The sequence below is a fragment of the Prinia subflava genome, chromosome 22 (genome assembly GCF_021018805.1).
Source record: "Prinia subflava isolate CZ2003 ecotype Zambia chromosome 22, Cam_Psub_1.2, whole genome shotgun sequence".
Lineage (NCBI taxonomy): Eukaryota > Metazoa > Chordata > Aves > Passeriformes > Cisticolidae > Prinia > Prinia subflava.
Window position 1 is genome coordinate 6,788,558 of NC_086268.1, and position 16,044 is coordinate 6,804,601.

The following is a 16,044-nucleotide window of genomic DNA, read 5'->3' on the forward strand; positions in this document are numbered from 1 at the left end:
CCTGACAATAGCAGCTTACTCAATCTCAGCAGTTTGTGGTCCAGCACCCTGTGAAAGCTCAGGTACTACCTTGAAAGGTTTAGCATTTTAAGCACTGCTTTGGAGTACAGTGTTGGGGATTGATGCAGTCTGATGGTTTGTGGGCTTGGAAGGAAAAGGAGAGCAGCAGGGCAGAAAGTACAACTGCTTCTTATAAAGCAGCACACTAGAAACACAATTTAATTACATAGTTTAGAGGAAAAAAGGGAAATTAGGCCTTGCCACAATTGTCTGTATATTTGGACTCCATTCCTAAATGTTTTACTAACTCCTGTGACACCCGTAAGTGCTTTTTAACACCATATGCTTGAGATTTCCCATTTACAAAAACACTGACAATGGTGTAAGACTTAATTAATGATGAAGAACACTGCATTGCTTTGAGAGCTGCTGGGAAAAAAAAGGGCAAGCCTTACCGTTATTATTATTAGTATTGTTCCATCCTTAAGATGTCAGATTACATAAATCTAGGCAGATGCCTTAAAGCATTGTGTGCAGAAAGCTCTCTAAAGAAACAAATTCCATTTTCCTTTGTCTTGGACTAAAATATCATAATTGTACATGAAGATAGGACAGCTATTACTGAAAAGGAAGTACAAAAGGGTAGGAAAGAAGCTAATACAGCCTAGAAAAAGAAGAGATGGGAGATAGCTTCATCTAAACTGATAGTGAAACATAAATTACTCTCAAACTGGCCTTATGAGAGCATGCCACACACATGTAGACATTAAGGGGCTGTGAGACAATGGCTATTGTTCCCTGAATGCAAATGTAATACCCTGGAGTCTGAGATATTAGCACTTACTGCTCTTCCCTTTTTAGCCTGTAAGTCTCAAACATGTTTTAAGCATCAGCTGGACACTCAAACTAATTTGCCTTTTTCAGGCAATCTTGTCCAACTGATCCATAAACTTTGTTTCAGAGGCTGGAAGCCTTGACTGTTTCTGTGGGATTTGGAGACCAGGACTCCTGTTGGACTCTATAGGGTACATTTAACCTAATGTGAACATGATGAACAGAATTATACTGGTGATTAATGGATCTATAAAAGAGAATTATTAAACCATGTTGCCCTGTAATATTATGAGTTACTTATATACATCCTCCTTTCCTTGATCCCTCTCCAGGGCCTCATACAGAACTTTTTAGGCTCTTTCTCAGACTGCCACCATTTGTTGCATTGCACTACAACAGATGTGACATATCTGCTGTATTTTGATGCAATTATTGGAACTGGAATCACCAGTGGTGCAATTATTTCTTATACAGATGGTTTAATTACAGCAGTGAGATGTTACAGGGTTAATTAATTGTTGCTTATTAAGTGCTTTGAGACCTTTGAATGAGAGATGCTATGTATGTGCAAGGGATGATTATTAGTTATTAACAGCAATGCTCCCAGCAATTTGGAGGGTAAAAATAATTTTGTTACATTGTGAAATATTAAATTTGCAGATCCATGGCCCATTTCAGGTTGCAAGTGAAAAGCCAAGTATATACTTAGGTAGTGATGCACTGTGCCAAATTTGGCCTGTGGGAGTGGTTCCCATCAGTTCCCGTTGGAACAGAAAAGAGCTGGAAATGCAGCAGGTTGCAGAAACTGGAGGAGGGGATGGTGTGGGAGAAGGTTCCTAAGCTTTCAGTAAAATCAGTAGGTAATGGAAGAGTTTGCAAGAATACTGAGGTACAGGCTCTAATTTAATGATTTAGCCATGGTTATTGAACAGCATCCATTGCCTTCAGAGCCACCTTCTCCTTTTCAGGGTTTTTCCTAAAAGTTTTCTCCACCAGCAGCAACTGTAGGCTTGCCTGAGCCTGTGGACTGTGTATCTGTGTGGAAAATCAGTCTGCCTAAGCTCTGGTATTTATCCTGGCACTTATGCTGCTGTGCTATGTCTAGAGAGATATTTCATCGGTTCTCAAAATTTAATAACTCAGCATGTCAAAATATGCGCTGTTCAATTACTGGAATTCCTTTACTCATTTGAGAGAGATCTCTCTTCCCTTTGCTCCTTCTTGCCACACTTATTCTTTCTTACATTGAGGAATAAACTTATTTACTGATGAGAGAGGAGGAAGAGAGACTTTCATCCTCATGTTGCTTCCCACGAAGGAGCACAAAGTGCCTTTTAAGGCTTGTTTCCATACCTGGAAGTTCAGTCTCCATCCCAGAGATGAGCCCACTGACCAGAGGTGTAGGTGTGAAGATTCTGCAGTGCCTCAGAGAGGAAGGAGAAAAACACAAATTGAGCTCTGTGAATCGTGTGCCAAGAAAAAATGACTGATATCATTAAAGTCTGTCTCTAGGAAATAACCACAGACATGGATAAGTAGCAGCTCTTCAGGGTGCTAACCCATCACAGAAGGCAGGATTGGGCAAGGTGTGAATACAGGTGCCTTAAAACATCCCCTGAGCTGGAGAATCCAGGCAGTGGGGCTGCCAAGGTGTGATCTGTGGGGTGTTAGTGCTCACAGCTCCTGCTGAATTTCACTGGAGGGGCTGCTCAAACATGGATCTAGGTAGGAGAGAACCAAAGGAGTTGCCAGGGGGTGGAATGGGCCCCTGCAGCATATTTCTAAATTACTGAACTGTTGAAACCAACCTCAAGATAGAGTGGAGCCCTACGATAGAGTGTCTCCAAGTCCTGCATGCCTTAGGTGCTTGGATTGTGATTTACAATCTTTTCCCAAGTCCCTGTCACAAGGACAGTGTTTGTCTTGCCAGTGAGACGCAGAACTGCAGCTTTCCTGCTCAGGTATTTCGTGCAGCACATTTTGAGCATCATGAGTCACTCTGCATGGATGGGCTGTGAGCTGCATGCTTAATGCCTCCTAAGTTCCTGCAAGCCTTAGTCTTGCTCTGCAGATGCTGTAGGAATGAGCTTTACATACCCAACAGAGATGTTCAGGAGTCCTGGAGGTAGAACTGCATGATCAGAGCTGCTGCAGAATACCCAGAAACCCAGAAAAGTGTGTGTGGTCTTCAGCTCAGCTTCGATAAAATTTCCTGGAAGGAAAAACAACAGCAACAACAACAAAAATATCACATGTATCTGAGAGCCCTAGATGAAAGCACGGCTTTGGGGGATTTATTTGGGGGTGGGGGGTGGGTGGGTTGGTTGTTTGTTTTGTTTTGTTTTGTTTTTGCATCACTGTGCTGCGCAGTGTTCAGTTTAGGCCTGAATTGTGTCATCTAAGCAAAAGAATTTTTAAGAAGTGTGCAAGACTGTCTAAAAAGTTCCTCCCAATTAACTGGCATTATCCTCTAGGAAGTTTTCACCAGTTTTAATAGACCTGGATCTCTTTCTGTTCTCAACGAGCAAATATCTTAGTCTATTTTCCAGCTTGGTGATTTCAGGGAGCTTAATTTTGTATGAACTGGCTTTATTATTTTGGTTTATTTATTATTTATTATTTATTTTTATGAAATGGCTTTACTTCCAGAGAGTGAAGATGTCTGTGAGTGTAAATCCCTTTCCACTTGTAGAAACCAACTATGTATATGTGTTTGGTACACAAGGAGGATTCAGCAAGTCTGACCAGAGGAACTTCCTGGGGTGAAGCCTGTTGCTGTTTTTCTGTACAACAGCTGGTTCTGCTGGGCTATAACTGCGATCTGAGATACTCCTCAATGCTGATGATGATAATAAAAATACCCCACACATCACTGAGTCAAGGAAAACTCCACCAAAGATAAATTTAAATCTTTATCTATTCTGATTGTGCAAGTAGGGATTCAAAAGCTGGAGTGGGGAGGAAGTTTGGGCAAATTCCATTGAATTCCTACTTACCTTGGGCTGTTTTGTAGAAGGAGATATTGCAAATGCTGTGGTAAGTAGAGATGTGCATTTGTCTCAGTTACTGGAACAGCCCAGAAATGCAAATGCTTTCTATGCTGCAATTGTTTTGACACTGGAGAATTGTTGTCTTTTCTGTGTTCTGGCTCTTCTGGACTCTGATTGCCTGTCAGCCAAGGAATGCTGCTAGGCAAAGGGGAATGGCTTGGTGCCCATCTTTGTGGCTGAAAGACCATTTTATTAAATCTTTCTGAACAGTGTGTTTCAATTTCTATTTCTCCAGGACTCTGGATTCTGAGCCACTCAGAGAAAAAGGCCTCCTGCTCCTCGAGGTGCGAGGAGGGATCTGAGGGGGAATGAGAGTGGTAGTGAAGGCTTGTGTTCACCATTCACCCATTGGTTTTCCCACTCTAGGGTGGTTCAGAGACACAGAAATCCCCATGGGGAAATGCTAGGTGGGTCATGTGAGTTGCCAAAGAAACACAGCCTCAAAAGACAAGGCAGAAAAACAAATTGGTTTTCTATGGATGAGTTTCCACACAGAGATTTAGTACAGATGATCTATAAAATTTGCAGGATCTGGTTTACTATTTTATTCATGAAATATTCTTTTAATATTCGGCTCTTTCTCATGGGGTGGAAGGGATGGGAAAAGCATCTGCAGCATTATTAGCAGCCTTAGTGTGAAAGGGATCCTTTAGCCAGGTGTTGTGGAAGTCTGTTGTCTCACTCCTGCTTGAGCCAGTCCCTCCACCCCAATCTCCTTATTCCCCTGCTTAGTCAGCAGGTTCTAAAGCAGATGAAAGCACACAGCCCTAAAAATGCTGACTTCTCAAAGTGCTGCGCCTGTCAGCCAGGCACGCAGGAACAGAAGTACTACCAACATCTTCCTCACAGCAGACTTTAATCTCCTTCTACAGGCAAGCATGTAAAAGGGAAAATAATTTACAAACAGTGATGCTAAAATTAAAAGCTTAGAGGAAATAATTCCTTATTCAACCTGTAGTAGTTGGCATACAGAAGAAAGAGGAAAAAAGCAAAACCAGTCTAGTTTTCCCTTTTCTGAATATATTACTTTTTTTAAAGCTTGGATAAATCAGCCTGGTGTATTAATCTTCCAGAGTGGTGGGTGGAGTGCAACCTGCAACCTGGTTTTTGTGTCTCACTCCACTCGAGAGCCTTTGCTCACAGGTCACATCTCACAGTTTTGTATTCCTGGGCAGAACAAACTGACAGCTCTTTACAGCTGAAATGGGAATAGGTCTTGAGGAATGGCTTCTGGTACTGTTTTCTCCAGGAATCCCACAGGCATTCCAAGTAATAATACTGTGCTGCTCCTACTATTTTCCATTCCATGAGCTGCTCCATTCCCCTTGGCCTGGGCTCAGGGCAGTCTGGCAGCTCAGTGGTGGAGCAGAGAGGAGATCTAAGGCTGCACATCCTGAACTGGCTTCCCAGGAGTTCTTGGAGTCTTTACTTGTATGTGGGACACTCAGCTTTCTGGATTTATTCCACATGAGACTCTTTCCAGCTGCAGAGAGACGTAAAAGAACCTGGTTAACATTAATTTAATGTCCGAACTTTTTCTTCCTTTTAGAAAGGCTCTTTCTGTGTCACTCAGCTCCCTCATTTCTCAGAGTAATTTAATTTTAATTGAAGACACAGTTGTACAGTTGTGCAGATACAATTGAGTACAGGTAATATAGCAATATTCAATGAAAAGGAGCTTTTTTAAAGCAGAACAGAACAATACTGTGGGGGTTTTCTCTTTTATTTGCTTTTGTTTTGCCAGTTGTCTGAGGCACTAGGTTTTGCCTTTCTTGCTGCTGCCCTTCAGTCTGTGGGCCAGGACTGTCTATGAACCACTAAATGATGCATCAAGAACACTCTCTTATCTTTCTGCCTTCAGTGGGAGCAAGGCTTTGATGTATCCTAGCTGAATAGGATAAAATAATCCATATTCATTGTGGAACACTACAGCCCAAGCCAGAAAAGGAGCCCAGTAAAAACCCAAACAACAACAAACCCCTTCTTTGAAATTCACTGATGGTTCTTACCTTCAGGACGGCTTGAAGGATCAAAGCTTTTAAAATCTTGTTTAGAGAAGGCACTAATAAGCACCTGATTCATCCAATAATGCTTCTTTAAACTGTTTTCCTGTTTTCAATACAAAATCTTGGGATCCTGTAGGAAGCAAAGTCAGCATTCTCCTCTGTTGCAGAGCTGAAGAAACTGAGACACAGGCTGAGTGGATGACTTCTACAAGATCACACAGTGATCACACAGACAACTACAAGATGTCCTGCTTTTGAGCTAATTGATGCAATCTGAAATTCACATTATTTTCCATAACTGGAAAATATGGGTGGGGGAACTCCAGCCTGCATTGCTGTATTAATAGAAGAGCTGTTGTTTTCCTGTTTTTATGGTGAAGATGAGTCTGGGAGATCCTGTGGCTCTTTGGGGATGGCATAGAGGACTTTTTGTAAGAATAAAGCCTTGTCTCACTGCTTCCCCTGGGTGACCTGAGACATAGTCCTCTCAAGAGCTCCAAAAGAAGGCAGGACATGAGCCCCAGACACACAGCTTAGGGTGCCAGAAACCAGCCCTTGCACTGGGCCTCTGAAAAATTGCAGAGGGACTGTCAGGAATGGAGGAATGGCTGGTATGCAGGGAACAGGGAGCTGGAATGGTGGGGGAGAATGAGAAGGAAGAGGGCAAGAAAAATATCTGAGCACAAGAGGTTCAAAGACATTCTTTGACTTCTGCCTCCTGTGCTGGCTCAGCCAGTGCTGGGGCCATGAAGACACCTCTTAATCTACATTTCCTTTTCCTCTTTCACTGGGAATGGAAGAGTAATGTGTGTAATTGACCCTGCTCGCCCCCTCTTTCCCTCTCCATTTCCTTTCCCAGCAGCATCTCCCTGGGATACACAGCCATCTGGCTGTTTATTGCAGCATGAGCTGAACTCTTAGATGTATCCTTTGGAATTTGGTTCTGGTTTAGTGATTTCTCTGTCATTCCTTTGCATTTTTCCATACAGCTCATTCATGCCTCCGGAGCCACTGCTGTTTGAGCACACTCTGTCCTTTTGTATCCCACATACTTTCATGTGTCCTCTTTGCCTCAGAACTTCTCAACATTCTTGTTTGGTTTCTATTATTTTTATTCCATTTTTTCTCACATTTCTCTGCTCCTGTTAGCACAGGGAGCACTATCCCACTCTAAAACAGTCAACTGAGGGTAGGCATCAGCCACCCTCCTGCTCTAATCCCATCCACCCTGGGTCAAGACACCGATCTCAGAGGGATTGCTGGAAGCGGAAAGGGAAGGAGCAAATGATTACAGAGGAAGTTCAGCTTTAAAAGCTTGAAAGTTCAGCACTGGGATAATCAGCAAGACTCCTTAGCCCTCTCCCTTTGTGCTATGAGTAAAATGCACAGTACAGTCTGTTTAACTCCTTCACTGCCAGCAGCAAAGATGTTGCTAAAGGGATAGGGAAACAAAAAGGAGCATTTTCCATGAAAAATCCATCTGTTCTGCATTGGTAGGAGAGCACGAGATACTGAGAGTATAATGATGAAATAGAAGTCTGTCCTGGGTACTTTCATGCTCCTTTCCTCTTCCAGCATTTCTCACAAGAGAATGTTAGCCATACAGCTCCTTGAAAATGATTTCTTGATGGATTTCTCATAAAAGAATGGATTGATAATGGGAACGTGTCTGGTGGTGAGATAACTTATGACTGAACCTTTGTCTTCTCTCACTGATTAATACTCTGATTCTTAGGGATGTACTGTGTAGGGCTAAGAGGATTCGATTATCCTTGTGAGCCCTTTCCAGCTCACATTCTATGATTCTGTTAGAGTGTTGTTCTACGCGCTCTCAGTATGTAAGTGTTTTTCCTTTTCATTTCATTCCTCTTGCTTTAACAGTGAATTTGCCATGTTGTCCTTTCCTGGACACCATCAGGGCAGGGCTGAAGGTGAAGCTGATGCTGCTGTGCCATCAGAAGTGTTCCATGTGACGAGGAGCACCCAGGCCTGGTGTGCTGGGATCTGTCCCAAGGAGGCTGAATGGCCACTGACAACTTCACAGTGGCAAAGGATATGGAATAATTAAACAACTGTGTCTCATTCCAGCTCATAACAGCTTCCAGATGCTGCTGAAAGTGATTCCAGATGTGTTCTTTGGAACCTCTGGCTGTTGAGAGCACCCATGTCTCGGAAGGGTGAGAGCACATCCTCTTCCCGAGATGCACGTGGCATCCCCGCCTTTCTCCCTTAGATGTGAGAGGTCAGCAGCACTTAGAAATACACCCACAGGGCAAAACTCTGTACCTCTAGTGCCTCTGTCGTTCCAAGACCTCACAGATGTGCAGCTGAGCAGGGCACAAAGGACTGTCTGTGCCTGTTACCTGTTAACCTTTTCCTTATGCACAATTACCTTTAGGGCCCGCTGTGTTCCAGAGTGGACACATGCAGACCAAAGCGACCTTAGGGATTATTTTATCTACCAGCACAAGGCAGGAATTTCCCCTGGTTATCCGCATATCCTCGATTTTCCTGGCCTGATGCCTCCCCCTGCTGTTCCCTGTCTTTTCGGCACTCGGCATCTCGCCCCATCCCAGCTCTCCTTCACTCCTGCTGGGAACTCTGGTGACTTCGGAGCTGGGGTGGGACGCCGGTGTGGCAGGAGAGCAGAGAGGGACAGTGGTGAGGCTCATGGAGCAGGAGAGTGTCTGTAAAGGGAGATGGTAGACTTGGCATTCTGAACAAGCTCTGAGTGGCGAAGGACTCAGAAGTCAGAGGGGCTCAGCTCTGGGAACCCCAAACTCAGGAGCTGAAGGCCACTCTGGTACTGGCTGCAGGCACTTCTCAGTTTCCCCTTTAGGAAAACATCATCTCCCCATCTGTCTCTTAGTGCTGGGTTTAAGTGATTTGTTAAGCTTTGCATGATTGATTTAATTTATTTTTTTTTATGATAGTTTATGCACTCAGTCCTGGTGTCATTAAAATTCTTCTTTTGTCCCTCCCAGCATGAACACTTCTAGGCTGAGACTGATTTATATTTTAGTGGTTTAAAAGTAACAAATGTAATGAGTGCTATAATTATGGGAGGATATAGGGAGGAAGAGGAGAGTTATTGATGCTTATTCCAGCCCCTTCACTGCACCACACAAACCACCCAGTATGAAGCAAGCAGGCAGCTTTCCCAAGGGGTGTGCAGGGTAACAGTGTTCTGTCTGCCTTCTGCCCAGGAGGTGGCAGGGGATGAAAGGGGCTTCATCATCTGTGAGGGTGCCCCAGAGAAATGGAATAACATTAGAGTGTAAAATCTTGGTGACAGGGACCATTTTCATTGCACAGGGATTCAACATGCCACTCAAAGGATGTTCATCCCAACTGGGTGCCAGCCCAGTAAAAGCACTTAAAAAAAAAAAACAAACAACCAAACCAAACCAAAAAAAAACAACCAAAAAACCGAACTAAATGCACTGCAAAGCAAAATAATAAGTAGAAGTGTTATGAACGAATTCCAGTGGGTATGAGGGTTCAAAAAAAAGCCGCCCGTGTTGGCTGCTGTGGCCCTGGGAGGGGGCAGGGCTGTGTCTCTGGAGCACCAGCCGCCGGGCAGCCACGGCCGGGCTCTGGGCAGAGTGGATGGGAGGAGCACTGGAACCCCCAGCGTTTCCTGGTCGGGAGGGGTTGTGCCATCCCTGTCCTATCGAGACAGCCCAGCCAAAACAGCCGCACCATCCCCCCAGAGGAAAATGCGGAGCACCCATTAGCGTATTAAAAGAGCTCTGAGCACTCAGAATGCACGCCCCCCCCCCCCCCCCCCCATTTGTGTCGTCACCCAACCTTTTAGAAAAATGGGGGGTTTTCTCTTTTGCAGAGAAACCCCATAGCTGGGGTGATGCTGCTGTCCCTCGAAAGATGCTGACCCCCCTCCCAGGCTAGGCTAGAGGTAACCCCCACACCCCAGCAAGTTTGAGGACAAAGGGAAGGTGCCCTGGGACATTCTCCTACCTCATTAAAATGTGAAAAGGAGCGGCTCCTGTCTAGATTGCCCGGTCATTGCTCACTTTAACTACCTTTCTCAGCAGGGATACCATATGCTGCAACCGGGACAAATGCATATGCATTTGTATATGCAAATAAAACTGCCCCGGTGGATCCTGGGAGGGCTTTTTTGAGGAACTGCATCCCAAAATGAAAAACTAGATGCATCAGAAGAGAATTAGAGGCTGCCCTGATCAAGGAAGGAGTGGACGCACCCTCTGGCCTGGTTTGAAGATTCACCATGACCTCTGAGGAGCCTGAATGGAATGGAAACAATCCAGCTTAAGCAACGGAGGTAGAAAATGGGAAAGTCTTGAGGTTTTTTCTTGTGGGCAAAGAGCTGATTTTGTACTCCAGCGAAAGACCTCTCAGTGCTCTGCCCTCTGACGGGATACCAGCGAGAGTTTCTGGTTGTTCCTGTGGAGACAACGACTTGCTGCCTACTGGGGGCAGCTGAGTGAAGACCCACAACAGTTCCTGCTCCTTCGGATCACCACAGCAGCGTGAAAACTTCGGATGGACTCTGCAATCCTGCTGATGACTTTAATAAAGAGCTGAATATTAATAAAGGCATATGCCCTGTTCTTTTCAGAAGTTGGTGCATTAGAAATAAAATGCCAAACAATCTTATTAAATCAGTACTTAGATGCTAGAGCTGAATGCTTTCAAATTAGATATAAAACTTTGATGTTTCAGTGGCACATCTCAGTAGACATGTGAATTCCCTGTTACAGGTGTCACGTGTAGGCTTTGTGGATGGTTTTCTAAAGATGCTGTTTCACCCCAGAATCACCAACAAGAGCAGTCCAAGGACATCTGCACTGAGCCAGTGGATGACTTTATGGGTATGTGCCTTGACTCCATGAAAGTGCTGCCATTGCTTGGTAAGAGGATGCCTGGAAGAAAGGGATGAGAAGGCCAGGCTGAGAAGGTTCAGAACACAAGTTCTGCACTTCTGTTCATGGAAAGAAGTGGCTCGTGGTTGTTCCATGAGCCTGGGTAGCCCTGTCTGTGGAGGTTTGTTTAGAAATGCAGTTACACCAGTAACACCAGGGTGCTGGGGTCACTTACAATTGGAATTGTCTCTAATGATTTCCTTTTCAGCTCAAATGTACTGCTACAAACTGACCTGTCCTCCCAAATCCTAAATCAGCTGGTGCCCACCCAATGTTTTCCAGTGCTTTTAGGAAAATCATACTTTGACTGATGGAAATCAAACAGAGCTGAATCCTTGTGGATTAAATTGGAGGGAAAACCATTAGTGTCTTCCCCTCTTTCTGGGACACAAGAATGTGATTCATGAGGTTGTTCCTGTCTGTGATGAAGAACTATCCAGAAACATGGCTATGCAGGATAGTCCTGATATTCCTGATGGGCAGGAACTGAGGATAAGGCTGGTAGACTTAGGAACAGAAGGAAGGAATGACCTAGATTTAGGCAAGATGGTTTCCATAAGAAGTATAAAATACTCATGCCAGGCTCATTCCCCAGCTATTCCCCAATTTTCTATGGTAGGTCTCTATCAAACACTTTTACTGTGAGCCTATTGCACTTTAAGTTTTTCATAACTCCTTTGAGCAGAAGCATGCAGACTTTGGCTGTGATTTTATTTGGTTCAGCTGGTGAACCTGTCCTTGGGTTGTCAGGAGAGAAGGGAAAATGCTCTATTTAGATGATCAGAGCTCCTGCAGGGAATAACTATGACACAACACATCTGGTTACACTTGGAATGCTGCCGTGAAAATCACTCTTATTTTCCTAGACAAATCTCATCCTTCATCTTTGCCTCCAATTCCTCACATGTGGAAAAAAAAAAAAAAAAGGATAATGTTGCCTGATCCTGATCTGTGGGTGCTGGGAGAATGAATCCACAACTGCTTGCAGGGCACTCAAATGCTGTGGAAACAAATTCAAAGAAAAGCCAACCAATAAAGAGAGTGATGAAGAACACAAGCCAATGTAAACCATTCCTTGGCCGTGGTACAGCTCACTTTTAATGACTCATGGTCTCGTGCAGTGTGAACAAACACCTTGGTTTCTGACAGAACAATAGTTTTATGTTGCATCCTGCATCCAGTGTTCCCAGACATGCACAAGGAAAGGCAGTTTTATGTTTTATATACGTTTGTTTTTCAACCTAAGGAAAGATTAAAGGGGGGGTTATTCCAAATCTGCAGCAAAGCCAGTGTTTCTTCCTAAAGATTAGTAATTAGATCCTGTGGCAGCACTTAAATATTTTGGTCCTTGAAAAGCATCTTAGATTAGATAGTCAGATAGGAATGCATGATAATAAACTGAGCAGACAGGGCCATGTGCTGAGTTACTCGTTATCACTTCAATCCAAGCTGAATTGTGTGAACACACCTACACTAAAAAGGCAGAAAAGTAAAGTGGGCTTCTTAAAAATAATGTTATTTTTTTCTCTTCATAACTGATTATATTCACATGTTACTCTAGAACAATCCAGAAGACAGGACAAGGAATATGTCATTTTATCCTTGCCTGTCTTTTTGCAGCTTTGAATAGATCTGATGATACTCTGAAAGTCTAAATGATGTTCTATTAAAAACTTAAAAAATGGGCCTTCCCTGAAATAGCAGCTCTGATGGCAGTGAGGCAGGCTATGTTTCAATGGATGTTAGTGGGAGCTCCGCTGCCTCCAGACACAGGATTGGACACTTGTAGCAGGAAACCTGATCCCAGAAAGGCCCTGTGGGATGCCATTCACAGTTATGATTAGAAATGTCCCAGGAATGTCTGGGGAAGGGTGAGTGCACAGCCTGCCTGAGGTAGTGCCAGCATGGTCTCCAGCTCTCTCCGCAGCAGCCAGATGGCATTGTCTCTTTTTCCCAGTGATTTTGATTCGATAAGGTTGCCTTTTCCATGTGCTCCACAGTAACAGTTCCCTCAGTCTGTCTGCAAAGGACCTGCGAGAAGGGGAACATCTGACTTGAATCTTTGCTGTGGGATTCTCTCAGGATTTGCTGCCGACCCCACTCTCCAGTGCTGGCATCCACCACGCTGCAGCACCCCAGCTGCACAGGGACACCACCTAGGACCTTCTCAGCTTCACAGCCAAATTTCCACTTCCATCTTTTTCCAGGCTCTCTGGCAGCTAATGAGTCTTTACAAGAGGTTTTCCTTCCTTTTGCCAGTGTAATAAATTTAAAGCCTTGAGATCACTGTACAAAGACCTAATGACACTGCAGCACTAATGTTAGCCAACAAGTTACTGGCTGAGTTTAATTTCTTTGACTATTTGTCACTATCTCCCTATATGTTTTACTTTTTTCCCCTGTATGCAGACTTTGTGATTTGTCTGACATACTTACCTTTGAGCTTTATTCAGAATGAGCCCTAAACCAGGTTTGGATTAATTGAAAATATATTTTTTTAATTTAAATCCTGTTTTTAAAAGAGACTTGCAACTGCAAATTTTGCCAGAAGGTGGAACTGAAGCTCCATCTCCCAGCAGCTGCTCCAGCACAACTGACAGGAATGCACTTAAAAGCCTTGGATTCAGTTATTAATTTCCCTCTTTCTCTCAAGGCAGCTGCTGGAAAGAACTCTGTCTACATTCCGAGTGGATTAATTATTCTGTTAGATCCATTTTACCCAAATCCAATGATCTAAACATCATATCAGGTCTGAAGGGACTTTTAGTACTCATATAAAGTCATGAAGATTTTATTATTACAGATACTGCATGAAAGAAGCTTTTTTTGTTTAGTCTTTTGGTACTTTAGTTTCTCAGCAGTCAGAGTTTATCAGGCAGAGATGTGACTAGTAAAAGAACTTGGTGTTGGCCCAAATGATTTCTAGTAACAGAACTCAGGAAGCAGTTTTAGTAGTACTTTTAGCAGAGTGTCAGCACATTTTGCAATGAATGATTGGGTCATATTAGTCAGAGCCCATTCCAGAGGCATTGATCAAGATGCAGGCCCTGCATGTGAGGTTGTTCCTTTTCAGCTGTATACAGAGTTCTCCAGAGAGCTGTCAAAACAGAGAACAGCAACAAAAAAGGTGTGCTGCAACTTTCCTGGGGTCACAATGCTGGCAAGTGGCACAGCAAGAATTGCATCCATCTCACAGGGTTGTTTGCAGATGGCACTGTGCCTTCCCAGGGCACAGCAATTACATTTATTAATTGTTCAGTTTAGCAACAGATCCATTATCTGTCCCTCCCTTTTTTTCTTTTCTGTCCCCTCCCTTCACCCAGAATCTCAAACCACAGCCAATTCTCTACCTCTTTTTTGGGGAAGAGAACTGCTCAGAGAGACTCTGAGCCTTAAATGTAATGGAAATATTTGCTAATGAATGAACCCTCGTTATGCACATTACAAGGAAACACTTAATTGACAGTGGCCACCAGATTACAGGGTTTAATTAATAAATCTATGTGGCGTCACATACACCACAGGAAGGGATTATAGGGGTTAAAGTGTCTGTCTGGTGGACTTTTATGGAAGAGTTGTGTTGCCTGTCTTTTAACATGGATAACCTGCATGTCTGTGACCTAACACGTGCAGAGGGAGGGGGTCAGTTGATTCTGAGAACACAGCAGCCCCGTCTGGGTGTTTGAGCATGGCTTGGATGGCATCTGAAGCACACCAAAGGCACATCTGTTTTCTGCCTCTTCAGCCAGCATCTGGGTTCCTATGCTGCATTCTATTCTACTGCACACACGTCCTGAGTTGGACAAACAGGATTCTCAATCCCAGCAGTTAATGACCGGGTCATTAGTGCCTCAGACAGGTTGTCAGCACCCACTCGCCCGTGAGAGCACGCTCCTGAAACGGGGACTTGGTAACTGTATTGATAAACTAATGAAGCTCTGCTGACCTTCCATTACTAATACAGTGACTCCATACCCAGTGGAGTATGGCTCTGGAGATCCCACTGCAGCCTGTTAGGGAAGTTGGATTACTGTCACTCTGACCTGCAAGCGGTTCTCCACGTTTGCATTGTGATGTGAAAAGGTCACAGGGAGTCTAGGACTCCTGATCACTCTGGGTTTTGGTAACACTGGAAGGTTCCATGCCAATGGCAGGGAATGGAACAAGGTGAGCTTTAAGGTCTCTTCCAACCCAAACCATTCTGTGAGTCTCTGATTGTAATCCTCGTCCATTTGCATGTTCATTTTAGAGCTGAAAGTGTTTGTTGGTGACACACAAAGGGGTAACATTCACAACCACCACCAGCCCAGAACTCACCTTTACCCACTCTGCTCCTGCTCAGATGCACATCACCCTCAGAAATCCCTGCAGAGGGGTCAGAAAGCAGTAGCTGCCCACTGGACTTTTGCCCAGCAGAGCTGTACCTCCCAGTATCAGCTGGCCAAGCCTTGTGGAACCAAACAGAACCAGCCCCATTTATCCTGGCCATGGGCCAGGCAGCACACCTCCTGTTACTGGTGTGTGCAGAGTGACAACTGGGCAAGAGGGGAACAAGGACTCTCTGCCTGAAGTGCTGCCTCAGACCCAGAGAGCCCTCTGGGACATGGCAGAGTTGTTTGTTCTCCTGCACACAGGAGCATCTTGGAGAAATGTGGCCATACCAGTTCTGCTGAGAACAATTAGGGACAGAAAACTCTTTAACCTATTCTCTGCCTTCCCAGCAATCAGTTGTGACTTACCAGTACAACCCCAGTCACCATTCTTTGCCTGAATGAAGATGTCATTGTCCTGCCTTTAGTATAGATATTAAAAAAATAAATTAAAAATCACACTAAGTTGAAAGGAGCAACTTTTCTCAAGGATGCTAGTCTTTATTGTTAACCAGTTACTTATTCAACCAAGAAAACAGTTGGACCATGGAGACCTAATTAGCTGGTAATTATTCTCAAGCTTTGGCTTATCTGGATCACAAGACAGATCTTTATCAGTAAAATCCCATTGCAGGCAATGGCACAGGAATCATCTGTTAAACTAGATCCTGTTCACAATCCCAATATTCTGGAACAATGGGTTCACACTCAGGACTGCAGAAACATCTCACTGCAATGACTTTATTAATCTATTGCAATGACTATTAATCACTATCAGGCTATAAAGGAGTAGGAATAAGTTGAAAAGAAACATGATTTACTATGAAAAATTTTGTATTTTGATTTATTCTCTAGTTGCAGCTGAATCACTTCTTTC